Consider the following 18248-nt stretch of genomic DNA (forward strand, 5'->3'; position numbering starts at 1 on the left):
ATCAACAAGAAAGATGCTAATCACACTTCTAATCACAGTAGTTCTTTGAAATTTCTCGTAGAATCTTTGAAACTGTCGGATGCATGGGAGCACGTACATAAAACGGTAGTAGATTACACTTTTGTTAGAAACGGATCCGGAGCAAGGTTGGACAGATTTTATGTGACAGAGGGAATTAAACAGAACGTAGTAGACATTAAATCTAATGTGTGCTGCTTCTCTGATCATAAATCAGTGATTTTGAAGGTGAAATTACCAAATTTAGGAAAACCTTACAGAAAACAGTTCTGGCGTTTCAACGACACAATTTTAACGGAGGAAGTTCTGTCAGAATTTAGAACTAAATGGTTGTGGTGGGTTAGACAGAGGAGATATTATGATTCTTGGTTCTCATGGTGGAACGAGTTAGCGAAAAAGAAAATTGTTTCGTTTTTCAAATGGAAAAATAGCATTGCTAGGAAACGAAATCATGACACCATGGAATTTTATTATGCAGCTTTGAACCTGTTGCACAGGGAATATGTTGATAAACCAGCTTTGATTAGTGAGATAAATCTTGTCAAAGGTAAAATGCTAGCACTTCAGAAGCAAATATCAAACAATTTTTACTCCCACTCAAAAACAATGATCGCAGGGGAAGATGCTTCAATATTCCATGTCGGTGAGCAAATCAAGAACAGGGGGAAGGCGTTTATCAAATCACTGGATATTGCAGAGAACACGGAAAGAGATGCAGATAAAATAGAAGAAGAAGTAGTGAATTATTTTCAAAAACTTTACTCAGCGTCAGATGTTACATCTGATAATAGTTTTAATCCTCAAAAAACAGTTGATGTCAATCTACCAGCCAACAATGATTTGATGAGCCCCGTGACCGAACAAGAGTTGTTGTTGACAATCAAAACCAGTCAATCCAGAAAATCCCCCGGAATTGATGGTCTGTCCAAGCAGTTTTACTTGAAATGTTGGAATATTATTAAAACAGAGTTAGTTGCAGTTGTTAATGATGTACTCAATGGGAAAATGTCAAAAAAATTTGTTGAAGGTATAATAATCTTAATACATAAAAAAGGATCCAGGAGTAGTATTGAAAATTACCGACCAATCACATTGTTAAATTTTGATTACAAACTTGTTGCAAGAATTCTCAAAACTCGTCTAAGCAAATTTAGTCCGTTGCTCTTGTCTAAAGCACAAAAATGTGCTAATGCGCCAAACACCATATTTGATACAATTTGTGGCATCAGGGATAAGATACTCGAAGTAAATTGCAGAAGAAGAACTTGCATTCTCGTATCATTTGATTTCGAGAAAGCATTTGATAGGGTCAGTCACACCTTTTTAGAAAAAACTTTGGACAGAATGGGAATTAATAACAGATTCATCGATTTTTTAAAACAGATTCATGCTAATTCATATTCCAGAATTATGGTCAATGGTCGTTTTTCTAACCAGATAAAAATTGGAAGATCAGTCAGGCAGGGCGACCCTCTTTCAATGTTACTTTTTTGTTTATATCTGGAACCTCTAATACAAAAGTTACAAAGATGTTGCAATGCTGAGTTTGATATGTTGTATAGTTATGCGGATGATATTAGTTTGATTTTGAATAATTTCACTAAACTTGAGGAAATCAAACGTATTTTTGAAAATTTTGGAAAAGTCTCGGGGGCAAAAATTAACTTCTTGAAAACTAAAGCTATGTGTATAGGAACAAATAATACGTCAAACGTGCCGTATTGGATTCAGCTTGCCGAGAGTGTTAAGATCTTAGGCATTTATTATCACAACAACAGCAGAACAATGATGAATTTGAATTGGGATAACGTAATACAAAAGTTAAAATTTTCAACATGGAATAACCAGTTTCGGAACTTAAATTTGATACAGAAAGTTATCTTTTTAAATACATTTGCTTCATCAAGAATTTGGTATGTTTCATCAGTGGTGCCGTTGGACAAAAAACGGAATGCTAAGATCAGGAACATTTATGGTAACTTTCTTTGGTACCGTGCTACACTAAGAATCGCTTTTGATCAATTATGCTTGCCTAGAAAACGTGGAGGTTTGGGTTTGATAGCACCCAACCTCAAAAGCAATGCACTTTTATTAAATAGATTTTTGCGCTTAGAGTCTGAATCACCATTTCTCCACAACTTAACTAATCAAATAGATAATCCTCCGAACATAAAAGATGTTCCCCTAAATTCACCTTTTCTCAAAACTGTATATCTGGAGCTTCCATACATTCCTGAAAATATCAGACAAAACTCAACAGCGAACGCTTTGTATAATCATTATATAGCTAGACTACCAACACCACATATCGAACAAAAATATCCACAGTGCACGTGGCAACGGATATGGAAGAATGTTTTCAACAAAAAAATCATTTCGGAAAACCAAGTATCATGGTATCTTTTTGTAAATGAAAAAATCCCGTGTGGTAAACAACAATTTCGTTTCGGTAGAACTGCAAGTGAAAGGTGTGTGTTTTGTCCTCAAGAGATTGAAGACTGGAAGCACAGATATGCAAACTGCGAAAAAGTGCGGAAATGTTGGTGGTATTCCTTAACCCAGATAAAATTGATAAATAGGAATCGAACTCGAAATTTGAGTTTCGACGATTTTAAATTTCCTGTATTGAGTCGCCTTAATATGCTTGAAAGAACGGAAGCTTCAAAATATTTATTGAATATTTAAATTACATAAAAAGCAGAAGCAGAGAAGAACTGGATTTGTCCGAACTTGTATTTAATTTGAACTGTAAGACATGAAATTGGCACTTTAAATAAAACGAGAAGGGATGAACTAACTAACACATAATTAACATCAAGTAGCAAACAATGTCAAACAAAATAGAAAAAAAACACAAAAAAAAACAAACATACTTATTGTATAACAATATTAAACGGAAATAAAACAAGTTTTTAGAATTTTTAGAAAAAAAAAAACAACAAATGACAGCAAGTCGATATCATGCGCGTTGTTTAGCCTACACGAAGAGATCGGACTACCCAAAAAATAAGTTCTTTAAACTCAAATTTTAGTAACCTGGATACGATACGGTATATACGAGGCTAAAGCTGAATGAATTGGTTGCTTTTCTCATAGTAATTCCCATATAAACTTTAAAGGGCTTGTGCAGTCTCAGTTTTCATCCAAATGAGCTCAAATTTTGGGAGGACACTCAGAATTTGATCTGGAATCGAATGAGCGGTGTGGAGCAAAAACGATTTTTTGAACCACTCTAAACATGGTGCACCCCTACACAACGATGAAAAGTTGTATTTGAACTTATTGTGCAGTGTACCGTAATTTCGGGTGAAATTGATCATTTTTCAAGGGTTTTCTTATCTGTTTTCTATAACGTTGACAATGCCAAACAACTAAATGCAGGAAAACAAGTACAAAGGTGAGCGTCATTAGCTCATGTACCGAAATTTTCTAAAAAATGTCATTTTAGTGCTAGGAAATATCTCTAAAATAAAAAATCGGGGGATCTCATTTCGGGGTGAAATTGATCACTTGTCAATGCGATTATTGTTAGTTTTCAAAATAACTCTACATAATAAATTAAAGCTCTCTGAATCCGAAAATGCTTACTAAAATCTTAACAATGCAATATTTATAGATATAATGATTAGTTAAATTTCAAGCATTATGCTGAAAACGCCTAAATGTATGCAATTTCCAATGGAATTTCCTGATATTTAACAGAAATTCAATTATTACAACCGAATAAGCAAATTGGCAAAAATGTTGGTGATTAAATCTGGTTTGAGAATATATCTTAAGCATCCTCACAAACTTTCAGGTTTATACCATGTTCAAATCCTTGTTTAGAACTAGAAGTTTATGGATGTTTGTCAATACTGCAGAGTACATGATTTTGAAATTTTCCATTATTTCCATAGAAATAAACATTTTTTAACGTAAAAACTTCACAACTCACAATTCAACAATATTTAAGACAAACAACGTTCGTTCACTACAGGTTACCTTGATATTTGTGCTCCATTTGGAAGAAATAAAATCGTGTGACATAGTGATCAAATTCACCTACTGATCAATTTCACCCGAATTTACGGTACTTCTGATTCTATTTTTGCACGGAGGATGCGTATCGTGCAAAAAAATTTCAGGTCAAACCGGACAATAACGTTACACCATTCCTGAATAATTCATATGAAATAAGGTTCTGACGAAAAAAATGTTTGGGTACTTTTTATGCACGGTCGTGTAAAAAACCCATGCAGAAAAAGAATCAAGTGTAAACCATATTCATTCGAATCTGATAGATAAAGGGTATCGCAGATCGAAAATAAATATTCAAATCAGTTTTTGGATTACCTGCTCGAGTAAACTCCAAGCGATCATTGCTTACATATGTAAATTAGAAGGTTTGATCTCAAAGGAGCTTTTGTTTAACCGTAAGCAATCTTTCGACTTGCAAAACATATTCGATATGTACTGTATTTTTGTTACGATCAAAATTGTCAAGTGTTTGAATTGAGAATTGTTTGTGATGTATATATGCTAGAATTGGAATATCATAAATTACATTCATACTCCGACATCAGGAAATTGCTTTGAAAAAAATAATGTTCTTCAAATATGCTTTCAATGGATTTTTTTTTTTCTAGCAAAGTCAAACTCAATTTCCTGTTCCACTTACGGGGGTTGATTTACTCTCAATGCAAAGTTTTGTAATGCATTTCCAATGGTTTACCTTCCTACTATATTCCCTAACACGATCGCTTCCGGCAGCACACTCCATTGGGGATTTGCAAATCAATCAAGCAGGATAGAGCGCTGTCACTCGTCAATTTCATCCCACGATTGTATGGATTACTATTTCCCTTTCGATGCAAAGTTTCGATTCGAGCTTCCAGGAGCTCCCCACACGAACGAAAACTCGCTTCTTTGCTTCACTTTTGTGCACATGTGGCGCTTCCCCTTGAGGGACACACACATGGCGGTGCCGTTCTTTTTTTCCGATGACGACACATGGTCAAACACGCAGTTATTTGGCACGACCAAGCTGAAGGTCTTGGGTTCAAAACCCGCTGGTCGAGGATCTTTACGGGTTGAACATTTTCTCGACTTACCAGGGCATAGAGTAGTTTTGTGCATGTTACACAAAAACATGTGCAAAATGTGTAAATAACTGTTGAAGTACTCATAAGAACACTAAGCTGAGAAGCAGGCTCTGTCCCAGTTGGGACGTGACACCCGAAAAAATAAGAAGAAGAAGACACGCGCCCAAGCTCATCCGTGTCGCCGGAGGTGGCAAGAACTCGCTCGCTCCCGAACGCAGCCGTCAACCAATTCACCAGATCGTAATTGGATTCGTTTTGGGTTTTCCGAGAACTCGCAGTCCGTCTCCGTTTTTGTGCACACAAACGTTTTCCACGGAATCGGTTACATTTAGCGCAGGGAGGACCAAACCAGACCAAACAGAAGATTCGTTCGTCGTCATCGTGTGCCAAGCGCTTGGGTAAATTACCGGCACATCCCACAGCACCACACCATGCCGTGGACTGCCAAGGGGACTTGTTACCTGGTCCCATGTGAGTCCCCGTCAGAATCAGCATATTAGATAGCGGCGCGCCGTGGAAAAGGACCAGACTTTCTCACACACGCGTGCCTTAACAAAGTAACCCTTGCATGTGCGAAGGATGCTTGCTGCCACCATGACGTCGCCGTTCATGTTGTCTTTGTCACCGGCTTTCAGCTTACTTTGATTAGCGTGTGCACTCGGTTCCTCTCCTTGGGGCATTGTTGTCGCGCGCAGAAAGAAAAGGTGGAATCTCAACAGTATTTTTTTCTGTAATGTTTTTGGTGACCCGAATCACCTCACAGTGAACATCTTTATGTCAGAGGTTAAGTAGCTTGGAAGATAACAAGATAGAGAGCTATAAAGATAGAAAGATAGAAAAATAGGAAGATAGAAAGATAGGAAGATAGAAAGATAGGAAGATAAAAAGATAGAAAGATAGAATGATAGAAAGATAGAAAGATAGAAAGATAGAAAGATAGAAAGATAGAAAGATAGAAAGATAGAAAGATAGAAAGATAGAAAGATAGAAAGATAGAAAGATAGAAAGATAGAAAGATAGAAAGATAGAAAGATAGAAAGATAGAAAGATAGAAAGATAGAAAGATAGAAAGATAGAAAGATAGAAAGATAGAAAGATAGAAAGATAGAAAGATAGAAAGATAGAAAGATAGAAAGATAGAAAGATAGAAAGATAGAAAGATAGAAAGATAGAAAGATAGAAAGATAGAAAGATAGAAAGATAGAAAGATAGAAAGATAGAAGAAGAAAGATAGAAAGATAGAAAGATAGAAAGATAGAAAGATAGAAAGATAGAAAGATAGAAAGATAGAAAATAGAAAGATAGAAAGATAGAAAGATAGAAAGATAGAAAGATAGAAAGATAGAAAGATAGAAAGATAGAAAGATAGAAAGATAGAAAGATAGAAATATACAGTAATACCTCCATGAGTCGATATTCCATGACTCGATATCGACTCATGGAACCATACTAGAAACCAAATTTCATGGTTACTATGATGGTCACTTGAAACCGCTTTCCAAAGGATTTCTGTTCCATGACTCGATATTTCCATGAGTCGATGGTCCCTTCAATATCGACTCATGGAGGTTTCACTGTAGGAAGATAATATAATACCAACAAATTGGATTTCACCGAAAAATACCTAAAATTGGAAGCCACCGAAATATCCAATAAATTGGAAACGATTAAGTGAACGGTGATTGCGGCAAGATGGATGATAGAATATGGAAGAAGGAAGATAGAAGATAAAAGTTGAGAAGCAAGTTAAGGATTAGGATTTTTGTATTTTGGATTTTTGTATTTTGGATTTTGGATTTTGGATTTTGGATTTTGGATTTTGGATTTTGGATTTTGGATTTTGGATTTTGGTTTGGTTTGGATTTTGGATTTTGGTTTTGGATTTTGGATTTTGGATTTTGGATTTTGGATTTTGGATTTGGATTTTGGATTTTGGATTTTGGATTTTGGATTTTGGATTTTGGATTTTGGATTTTGGATTTTGGATTTTGGATTTTGGATTTTGGATTTTGGATTTTGGATTTTGGATTTTGGATTTTGGATTTTGGATTTTGGATTTTGGATTTTGGATTTGGATTTTGGATTTTGGATTTTGGATTTTGGATTTTGGATTTTGGATTTTGGATTTTGGATTTTGGATTTTGGATTTTGGATTTTGGATTTTGGATTTTGGATTTTGGATTTTGGATTTTGGATTTTGGATTTTGGATTTTGGATTTTGGATTTTGGATTTTGGATTTTGGATTTGGATTTTGGATTTTGGATTTTGGATTTTGGATTTTGGATTTGGATTTTGGATTTTGGATTTTGGATTTTGGATTTTGGATTTTGGATTTGGATTTTGGATTTTGGATTTTGGATTTTGGATTTTGGATTTTGGATTTTGGATTTGGATTTGGATTTTGGATTTTGGATTTTGGATTTTGGATTTTGGATTTTGGATTTTGGATTTTGGATTTTGGATTTTGGATTTTGGATTTTGGATTTTGGATTTTGGATTTTGGATTTTGGATTTTGGATTTGGATTTTGGATTTTGGATTTTGGATTTTGGATTTTGGATTTTGGATTTTGGATTTTGGATTTTGGATTTTGGATTTTGGATTTTGGATTTTGGATTTTGGATTTTGGATTTTGGATTTTGGATTTTGGATTTTGGATTTTGGATTTTGGATTTTGGATTTTGGATTTTGGATTTTGGATTTTGGATTTTGGATTTTGGATTTTGGATTTTGGATTTTGGATTTTGGATTTTGGATTTTGGATTTTGGATTTTGGATTTTGGATTTTGGATTTGGATTTTGGATTTGGATTTTGGATTTTGGATTTTGGATTTTGGATTTTGGATTTTGGATTTTGGATTTTGGATTTTGGATTTTGGATTTTGGATTTTGGATTTTGGATTTTGGATTTTGGATTTTGGATTTTGGATTTGGATTTTGGATTTTGGATTTTGGATTTTGGATTTTGGATTTTGGATTTTGGATTTTGGATTTTGGATTTTGGATTTTGGATTTTGGATTTTGGATTTTGGATTTTGGATTTTGGATTTTGGATTTGGATTTTGGATTTTGGATTTTGGATTTTGGATTTTGGATTTGGATTTTGGATTTTGGATTTTGGATTTTGGATTTTGGATTTTGGATTTTGGATTTTGGATTTTGGATTTTGGATTTTGGATTTTGGATTTTGGATTTTGGATTTTGGATTTTGGATTTTGGATTTTGGATTTTGGATTTTGGATTTTGGATTTTGGATTTTGGATTTTGGATTTTGGATTTTGGATTTTGGATTTTGGATTTTGGATTTTGGATTTTGGATTTTGGATTTGGATTTTGGATTTTGGATTTTGGATTTGGATTTTGGATTTGGATTTGGATTTTGGATTTTGGATTTTGGATTTTGGATTTTGGATTTTGGATTTTGGATTTTGGATTTTGGATTTTGGATTTTGGATTTTGGATTTTGGATTTTGGATTTTGGATTTTGGATTTTGGATTTTGGATTTTGGATTTTGGATTTTGGATTTTGGATTTTGGATTTTGGATTTTGGATTTTGGATTTTGGATTTTGGATTTTGGATTTTAGATTTTGGATTTTGGATTTTGGATTTTGGATTTTGGATTTTGGATTTTGGATTTTGGATTTTGGATTTTGGATTTTGGATTTTGGATTTTGGATTTTGGATTTTGGGTTTTGGATTTTGAATGAACACTTTGATTTCTTTAACCTCGAACTTTTTCATCCCTATTCGATTGGAGTTCACACTCCCAATATCCATCAACCATTTCAAATCAGATTTCAGCAGCTCCCCTCGACCCATCAACCATATCCCGAAAAAAAGCTCAATTCGCTCAATATTAGGTGCTAGATCTGAGGCTGCACTTGGCGGCGGCAGGGAATATTAGAAACCGGCGAAATAATTCCAACTGCAGGGTACTTTTTCGAATCCTTTCTGTGCGACCGGTTGGGGATGCGGCGGTGGAAAATGCGGTGTTCACATAAGCACAATATTCCCGTCGTAGAATTATCACGATCAGAAACACAGAATCACCCTCCCCCCTTCATTCACCCCCAACCCCCCCTGTTAGTGATTCGCGAAGTCACACATCGGTATTGTTGTTGTCCACGCTGTTATATTGTTGTTCACAAAGTGGGGAATTCTGCTCGAACAGCGACTCGAGTGCAAGTGCGCGGGTGTATGTGTGTATGTCTGTGTGTGTGTCTGTGAGTGCATTAAATTGCTTTTTATTGTTCCTGACGTTTGTGGGTTATTGCGTTCTGGTGGGGGTGAGTTGAGTTAGTGAGTGAATGACAGCGAAGTGCGGTGTGCTTGGAATGGTTGTTTCGGTCTCCACTCGCCGTCAGTTCCAATGAAAGTGTGCACGTGCATTTTGATGCAGCGGAGGAGGGTGTGAGAGTGAGGGGGGAAGGGTGGCTTTTATGAACGTACTTTTGGGAAATGTATTCGAACATAGATTTTTATGCACTTTCTCCGGTGATTCCGGTACTGGAGTGGCGAATGAGGAATAATCCCCTATGTTTCGGGAATTTAGTTTATTCAAAGCTCATTCGATCTATTTTGAATTCCCGTGAACTTTTGTCATTGGTCAAATTGGGCTCACAAAACGTGCTGAGCTTCGTTTTTATTATTATGTATTTTTTTTTAGCTTGTTAAGTTGATATTCAACCCATGGTTTGTTCATACACACTACCAAAAAAATCAGGTGATTTACGTCTTTTGGGATGCACATAGAAGAAGCGAGCAACATGATGTAAATTTGTGTCGAATTTCAACTACGTTAGCGTCTGATTCAGGAAATTTCGATCACAGTTCCATCGTGTTCGTGTCCTTCAACATGTAAAATTACATATTTTGTTCAATACATCTTCAAGTACTCGTTTTTGTGTCGTTCAATGTCATACATCATGTGTCATTCAGCCATAATCAGAATTACGTGTACAGTAGTTATTATTTTCAATACTGTACTTTACCTTGGTGATTTTGACAGAACTTTGCCGTTGCGAATTTCTTGACCTTGTTTGACCCAAGCGGCTTGGCAGCGTTGCCAACCTTCCAGATTTATCTGGAATATTCCAGATTTTTGAGGTCCCATTTTACAAAAATCTGGAAGATCCAGATAAAAATTGAAACGAATTTGTAAGGTTTTGTAAATAATTTGTAAGGTTCTCCATGTACGAGATAGGCGATCCAGACTTTTCCAGACAAATTTTCAAAATCTTCCATCGTGTTCGTGTCCTTCAACAAAATCTTCCAGATTTTCGAAAAATGGACTTGGCATCCCTGCGGCTTGATCAAGATATCCGCAATCATGCTCTCTGATGCACAATACTGCAACTCGATGTCACCAGGCGCACAGCTCCTCCTGGTATAATAGAACAGCGTGTCTATGTGCTTAGGCTTCTTTTTATGCTGGTCCATCGTGACGAAATCAAGGAAACTCATGTTGTCTTCAAGATAGTTGTCGGTCACCGTTGAATCTCGTTCAGTTCCGCCAGCCGACGACTTAACCAAACTGCCTCTTGCGTAGCCTCAGAGAGGGCCACATATTCGGCCTCCATGGTCGACATGGCCACTCAGCTCTGCTTACGGCTAACCCAAGTCCCTGTTGTTCCTCCTAGATTGAACAGATACCCAGTAAACGACTTACGATCACTGCCATCATCTGTCCAGTCGGCGTCAGAATATGCTGTCAACACTAGATCACTATCTCTCCTCCCTAAGGTCAATCCGAAGTCAACCGTGCCTACAAAGTTTCGCTTCGGTCCAGCCGGTCACCGAAGGGCAACTAATTTTCCGGCTCAGGATTCCAACTTCCGCAGCTGTTGATGGACAGGTACAGCAGGCAATCAATCAACTTGTGGTATTATTCATTGTTCTCCAATTTCGGGCTGCTCTTAGTTACCTTGAAGTAACCTGAGTCCATCGGATACTTCGATCCCCTAGCGTTCTCCAATCCAAACCGGGACACTACTCTTCTAATGTAGGCACTTTGCAAAATCACGAAGAAACCATCTCCGAATGTCTAAGAAACTTCTGACATCTCGTAGCCGTGTAAACTTCAGTCGAGCTTGCAGGGCTTGCTCGACAACGCCAATATGTCCTGTGCGTAGACAAGTTGCAAATCGTCCACGTAAAACATCAAATACGTCCAGTCATTCTTCGCATCACGCTTCCGGTACAGGCACGAGTCGGAACTATACTGTTCGAATCCAAGCTCCTTCAAAATATCCGTCAGAGTCTTGTGCCACACTCTTGCGGCTTGCTTTGAGCCGTAAATGCTTCGTTTCAAACTTTCTCCTCCTTACCTGGCGCTGCATACCCAGGCAGCTGTCGAATAAATACCAAGCAGATTCCGGAGGAGAAGAATGCAGCGCGGGCGGTCATGCTGCAGCAAGGGACCCGCCAGAACAAGGGACGTTATAGACGGAAACGGCAACAGCAGACTCCCCTCTTTCGGGAGAAAAAACGCCGCCTGGAGGAGACAGAGTGCGAGGAGATAGAACAGCTGTGCTGGTCTCAAGAAACTCGTAAGGTCTATCAAAAGCTCAATGCATCCTGCAACGGCTTCGTGTCGCGAGCCGAGATGTGCAAGGATAAAGATGAGGGCATTTTGACGGACGAGCGTGAGGTGATCGAAAGGTGGAAGCAGCACTTCAACGAACACCTGAATGGCTCTGAGAGTACAGGCAATGAAAGACGGGACAACGGAGGAAATGCATTCGTCAGTACTGCGGGCGATGGAAACCAACCAGCCTCCACTTTGTGGGAGGTTAAGGATGCCATTCACCAGCTCAAGAACAATAAAGCTGCTGGTAAGGATGGCATCGGAGCTGAACTCATAAAGATGGGTCCGGAGAGGCTGGCCATTTGTCTGCACCGGCTGATAGGTACAATCTGGGAAACAGAACAGCTACCGGAGGAGTGGAAGGAAGGGACTATAAGCCCCATCTACAAGAAAGACGATAAGTTAGATTTTGAGAACTTCCGTGCGATCACCATTCTAAACGCGGTTTACAAAGTATTATCCCAGATCATCTTCCGTCGGCTGTCACCTGTAGTAAACGAGTTCATGGGAAGTTATCAAGCCAGCTTCGTTGACGGCCGATCGACAACGGACCAGATCTTTACTGTACGGCAAATCCTCCAAAAATGTCATCAATACCAGATCCCAACGCATCACCTTTCCATCGATTTCAAGGCAGCATACAATAGTTTCGACCGCGTAGAGGTATGGAAAATCATGGACGAGAAATTCCCAGGAAGCTCACGAGACTGATAAGAGCGACGATGGAAGGTGTGTAAAATTGTGTGAAGGTTTCAGGCGAACATTCTAGTTCGTTTGGATCCCGCCTGGGACCATGACAAAGTGATGGACTTTCGTGCCTGTTGTTCAATTTTGCGCTAGAAAGTGTTTTGCGAAGAGCCGGACTTAACAGTCGGGGTACAATTTTTACGAGATCCTGTCAATTTGTTTGCTTCGCGGATGATATGGACATTGTCGGCCGAACATTTGAAAAGGTGGCGGACCAGTACACATACCTGAAGCGCGAGGCAGCAAAAGTTGGAGTGGTGGTGAATGCGACCAAGACAAAGTGCATGCTAGCTGGTAGGGCCGAGCGCGACAAGGCTCGCTTAGGTAGCAGTGTTACGATAGACGGGGATACGTTCGAGGTGGTCGACGACCTTGGATCCTTGCTGACGGCTAACAATAACGTTAGCCGTGAAATACGGAGGCGCATCATCAGTGGAAGTTGGGCCTACTATGGCCTCCACAAGAAGCAGCGGTAAAAAAAAGATTCACACCTGCACTAAATGTACCATGTACAAAACGCTAATAAGGCCGGTAGTCCTCTACGGGCATGAAACGTGGTGGATGATGTTCGAGGAGGACTTGCAAGCACTTGGAGTCTTCGCTTCGGATCCGGTTGGTACAAGAATACGTGAAGCGCAGCGATTTAGGTGGGCTGATCAAGTGCACGTCAATTTGGCGAACGTGTTTAGATGTTAACTAAATAAATAAGTGAATTAAGAAAACATATATTAGAAATAAATAGAACCATTCATTTTTGGAAAACATTTTTAAGAGGCTGTTTGGGCACGCCAGTAGTTAATCAACATTGATGATTAACTCCTGACGTGCCCAAACAGCCTCTTAAAAACTTCCTTTTTCCAAACAGCCTAGATAGCCGCGTAGTGTCGGTAACGGTTGTTTCAACTGGTTAAGAATTAACACTACGGACTGCCTGTTCCGGTGGTAAAAGTCCACCTCACAGGTGACCCCTAATTCATACGGCTTTAAACTTACCGTGCCTAAGAATGAATGGTTAGGGGGGTCTAAATAAAACCCACCCGCAAACGGAGCATGTGGAGTTCCAGGGCGCCCTCTACAGTATTATGCCCTCCCTGTGCTACCCGGAGCAAAAGTGCAGGTGACCTTGTGTTTCTCCGAGATAATCGGCTGCCCTTCTTCAGTCTCAAGCCTGAGGCTAAATAAGGGTGGGATTATTAATACATTGTAGTTGAGTTTAAATTATCACCTCTATGGTTTCGCATTATGCGTTTTACGCAGTGTATTCTGTGCCATTGGCGACTTCTAAGAGATACCGATCTGGTTTTTGTTCGCTGCTGATCTTTTTCGTTCTGAGATTGCGAAAAGCTTAATCCTGCCTAGTTTGGGTAGTGGCTACGGCTAGGATAGCTTAGTTAAATCAATCTCCAGCATAAAATGTTTACGATTAATCTTTGTAGACTCATGTAAATGGTACAGCTCAAGTGGCGCTAGTTCAAAAACCTTACTTTTGTGAACTTTTATCTAGGTAACCTAGTGGACCCAGTTTTTGCTACTTTCAGAAACATGAAATGGCATACTCGCTTGCCATGCCTCGTGCATGCGTGCTCGTAAATAGCACTGACATCGCTACACTCATTTCTGAGTTTACAACCTATGAAAAGGCCTTCTGTTGATTGTGGGCAGTGATGCTGATATTCATCACATCATCTGGAGCAGCTCAGATATCAATTTGAGAAGCTCCAGTCTGATGGAATGTTTAAGTAGTTCAAATCTTGGATTACTTATTGTAGGAAATGGCCTACATCTCTATATGAACATAATAATGTAAATTCGCAGACTTTGCATTTGTTATACTCCACAAGCTGGGAATTGGTTACGACCAAATTCCATGGATTTTCTCCGTCCTTTGGAAATCCTAGTGATTTGGATGTTTCCACTTCCGGTGAATTGGGACACAATTGTCCTTGCTTCGAGTGATCTCAAAATTGCTTGTCACTTTGCTTATAGGAAATGTTCCTCACAACTCCCTTCGCGAGACGAGTGGACGTCTGTACATTACTGAGCCATCCCAAAGGTGGCTAAGTATTTAACAAATCTGTCAAATCAGAATTGCAGTCGCTTGGTTACAACCTTGACTGGCCACTGCCGACTCAACTATTCCGTTGTGATTCCGATTATGGAACATCTTATCACCTGAAATAAATCTAGTGCGATCGACTCGAAGAAAACCAAGATGGCTGGCAAGGATGTATAATGTGTTGGATCAAGTTGAGAGAATTCGCTTGCACCGAAACAAAGAGCGCGTGGATAGGACGGCTCAGATCAGCAAATAGGGTAAGTGCGCGTTTTGAGGACCGCCATCTTCGCTAAGATAAAGATAGGACAACTGGGAATAAAATTGAATCCAGTTTGTGATCCAGTCGCTGATTGGTTGAATCTGATGTCTGCGAGTGTGTAGCTGCGTGTGGAAAGTTACCATCGGATGCGTTTGTTTTGGTTTTGCCCGTGTTGCCGGATTACTATATTGGGTCGTTATTTTTTTTGCGGTTATGCATAAAAGTTCGTAGCCGACTGATGTAAACCTAACAAAAAAGTGAAACGAAATCAGATCGGAATGAATAAAAAAATTGAAACTGTATGTTGCAAAACTACAAGTAATAGTAACATTTTCAGGAGAAGACGGCACAAGGCGAAGTGACAGAACTTTTGCCTTTGATAGATATGCCTTTTTCTTCTTCTTTTTGGCATTACGTCCTCACTAGGACAGAGCCTACTTCTCAGCTTAGTGTTCACTGAACACTTCCACAGTTATTAATTATGAGCTTTCTATGCCAAAGTTGCCATTTTCGCATTCGTATATCGTGTGGCAGATAAGATGATACTCTATGCTCAGCGAAGTCAAGAAAATTTCGATTACGAAAAGATCCTGGGCCGACCGAGAATCGAACTCAGAACCCTTCAGCATGGCTTTGTTTTTTAGCCGTGGACTCTAACCACTTGGCTAAGGAAGGCCCTATAAATATTTCTTTCTGTATTTCTTCATGATTTGCAATCGGATGTGGACGGGCTAGCCTCGCTAGGATCTGCGTGGTCTTAGCGGACTAGCTCTTCAACAAACTTCTTTTCCCTGGGCATAAAGTATTATCGCACCTGCCACACGATATACGTATGCGAAAATGACCACTTTGGCAATAAAAACTCTCAGTTAATAACTGTGGAAGTGTTCATTGAACAGCTGAGAAGCAGGCTCTGTCCCAGTGAGGACGTAATGCCAAGAAGAAGAATACACTATAATTCACCTAATCAATACAATCAAGAAATAAATAATCATTTGGAATATTTTTTTGTGAAATAGTGTACCGTCTTCCATACATATGGCAACATTGTTTTTACGTAACACGCAAGGGTGGAAAATTCACAACTGGGCTCATGGATGAAAAGAAGAACAAATAAAAGAAGCCAGGTGTCCGATCTTATCTTAGCATCTTCGGAGAATAAATAGCGAGTTTTGAGGACCGCTTGTAAATGGATTAATAGCGTGAGAGAAACGCTAAAATCGACAAATAGGGTAGGAACGCGTTTTGAGAACCGCCATCTTTGAAGAATAAATAGCGAGTTTTGAGGACCGCTTGTAAACAGATTAATAGCGAGTTAAGAGGTCGCTAATATCAGAAATTGACTATGCATAGAACAAGTTGTGAAAACTGTCACTACCCTTCACGCAGTGAATTAAGAGGAAAATAACCATCATCGTTTTACAAATTTTCAAAACCAGTTTTTTGCTTAAAATCGAAGCAATGTTCACGAAAATCTATCATCGCATTGCCCTTGCTATCTGAAATACGATGATAGATTTTCAAAAGGATTGATTGACATTTGGACGGAAAAACTGGTTTTCAATTTTTGATGATTGCGTATGAATGACGGATTCTTGAGCCTTAAAAGGGCAAAAACAAAAAAAGTTCCGTCTTCCTGGTGTGCTGGGGACCAGGGGTTAAACGTTTTTCAATTATTCGCTCTGTGCCTAGATGATGGAATTTTGTGTTCCAACATTTGTTCAATCTGATTCTTGTGCTCTGTGCTCTGAAGGTCGCCAGCGAAATGGTTAGTTCCGTAAAAGATACTGATTTTAACCAAACCCCTGAAGGAAGCGCTAGTTCTTGAAGCCGACACCATCTGTGTGGCGCTAGTGCTAAGTAAACAAATTTTAGGCTTTGCCCTCATCAAACCGCGTGCGGAAGCAACAAATGTCGTATGAAAAAAATATACTATTGATAATCGTTTATTATTGTGCCTAATGAAATGTGGTAAAATTATCTAGCAGTTACAGAAGATAAGAAAAACTACTACGCACTTATTACCAGAATGATAAGTAAAATATGAATGTCGCATTCCAAAACTAGTGTGTCTTGTGCCTAAAATGGTATAGAGCTTAGTGACATTTGAACTCACGAACATTCCGATACGCTCGTCATACGCAGTTTGTTTTTGTTTTCCTCAACGAAACTTGCACACACATTCCATACTAATCAAAATGCATATGGAAATATTACCAAATTTGAAATATTTACACCCAGATTCTAGGTGTTTTTCGGGACAGAGTGCATATTGTTTTCCTCTAAGTTTCACAAACACTTCTACACTTGAGGACTTATACAATTGAGCGTGATAACCACTATTTTTGGACGAGCTGTCAAATCAGAACCTTCTCCAGTACCAAATTTTTGGCTTCACTCCAGTTGTTCGTGGATGACAGCCGTTTCAGTCCTGTGTATTTAACTGTCAATCCTAGTCGCGCAAATTCAATGAGCTTCAGAAAGATGGCACAAATAAAAGGCGTTGAAAGTGTGTTGGTAAAGTGATGCAAAAGTAACGTCACTGATTAACTTGTTCTCTTGTAATGATTCACGAAATGATACGCAAAATAAAGTATTGTTTGGATCTTCGTTCGAATCACCTTAATTATTGATTGTTATTACAAATATTGTTTATAAACAATGCAAAATTTCTTTCCGCGCCACTCTAGTCTTCATGAAATGTGCCGTTATGTTTTCTTGCCCTTGATATTGATTGCTTTTGGTTTTGGAATTTCGCTAAAGGCTGATTGAGGATTGGTGGTACACATAGCGAACTGGACAATCGAAGTTTATACGTAGATGAAAAACCGAATTTAGTATTACCATTTAATTTCACTATAGTTTGTATCTTTTGACATTTATACATTTTGTCTTATAACACAGAAAATTAAAAATCAACTAAATTTACTATAAAGGAAAGCAGATGTGGTAGATTCGGTAGGTTAGAACCTACAGGCTTGGTATATCTACTATAAAAATGAATCAAGACTTCATCTAGTTTTAGAACCTACCAGACCAAGTTTATTTTTCATATATCCCTTTCGGGACGAACCAGCACAATTGTGCTGTTCGACACCCTTGACATCGAATGACTATTTCAGCCAATAAATCATTGTTTTACTAAACTTTTTCGATTTCAATTATTGAATTATCATTGATACTTGTAATCAAGCACAACAGCTTTTGTTTACATCGTGTTTAGAAAACACCAGCTCACGGTAAACAAAATGTAAACAAACACCGTAAGAATTGAAAAAGTTTTATCTGTCGCAACTTTTCAACTATTCGTTATTTCTAGGTATGCACAGATACGAATCGAGAGTGAAAGAGTCATTCTTTGAAATGGTGAAGACCAAATGAGAATTGATTCACACAGCAAATATTTCTGGAGGGACAAAGTGGGACCAGCACAATTGTGCTGGTGCCGGCACTTACCCGGTCGATGTTCGTCGAAGACTACCAATTTTCATTTTCA

The sequence above is a fragment of the Aedes aegypti genome, chromosome 1 (genome assembly GCF_002204515.2).
Source record: "Aedes aegypti strain LVP_AGWG chromosome 1, AaegL5.0 Primary Assembly, whole genome shotgun sequence".
Taxonomy (NCBI): Eukaryota; Metazoa; Arthropoda; class Insecta; order Diptera; family Culicidae; genus Aedes; species Aedes aegypti.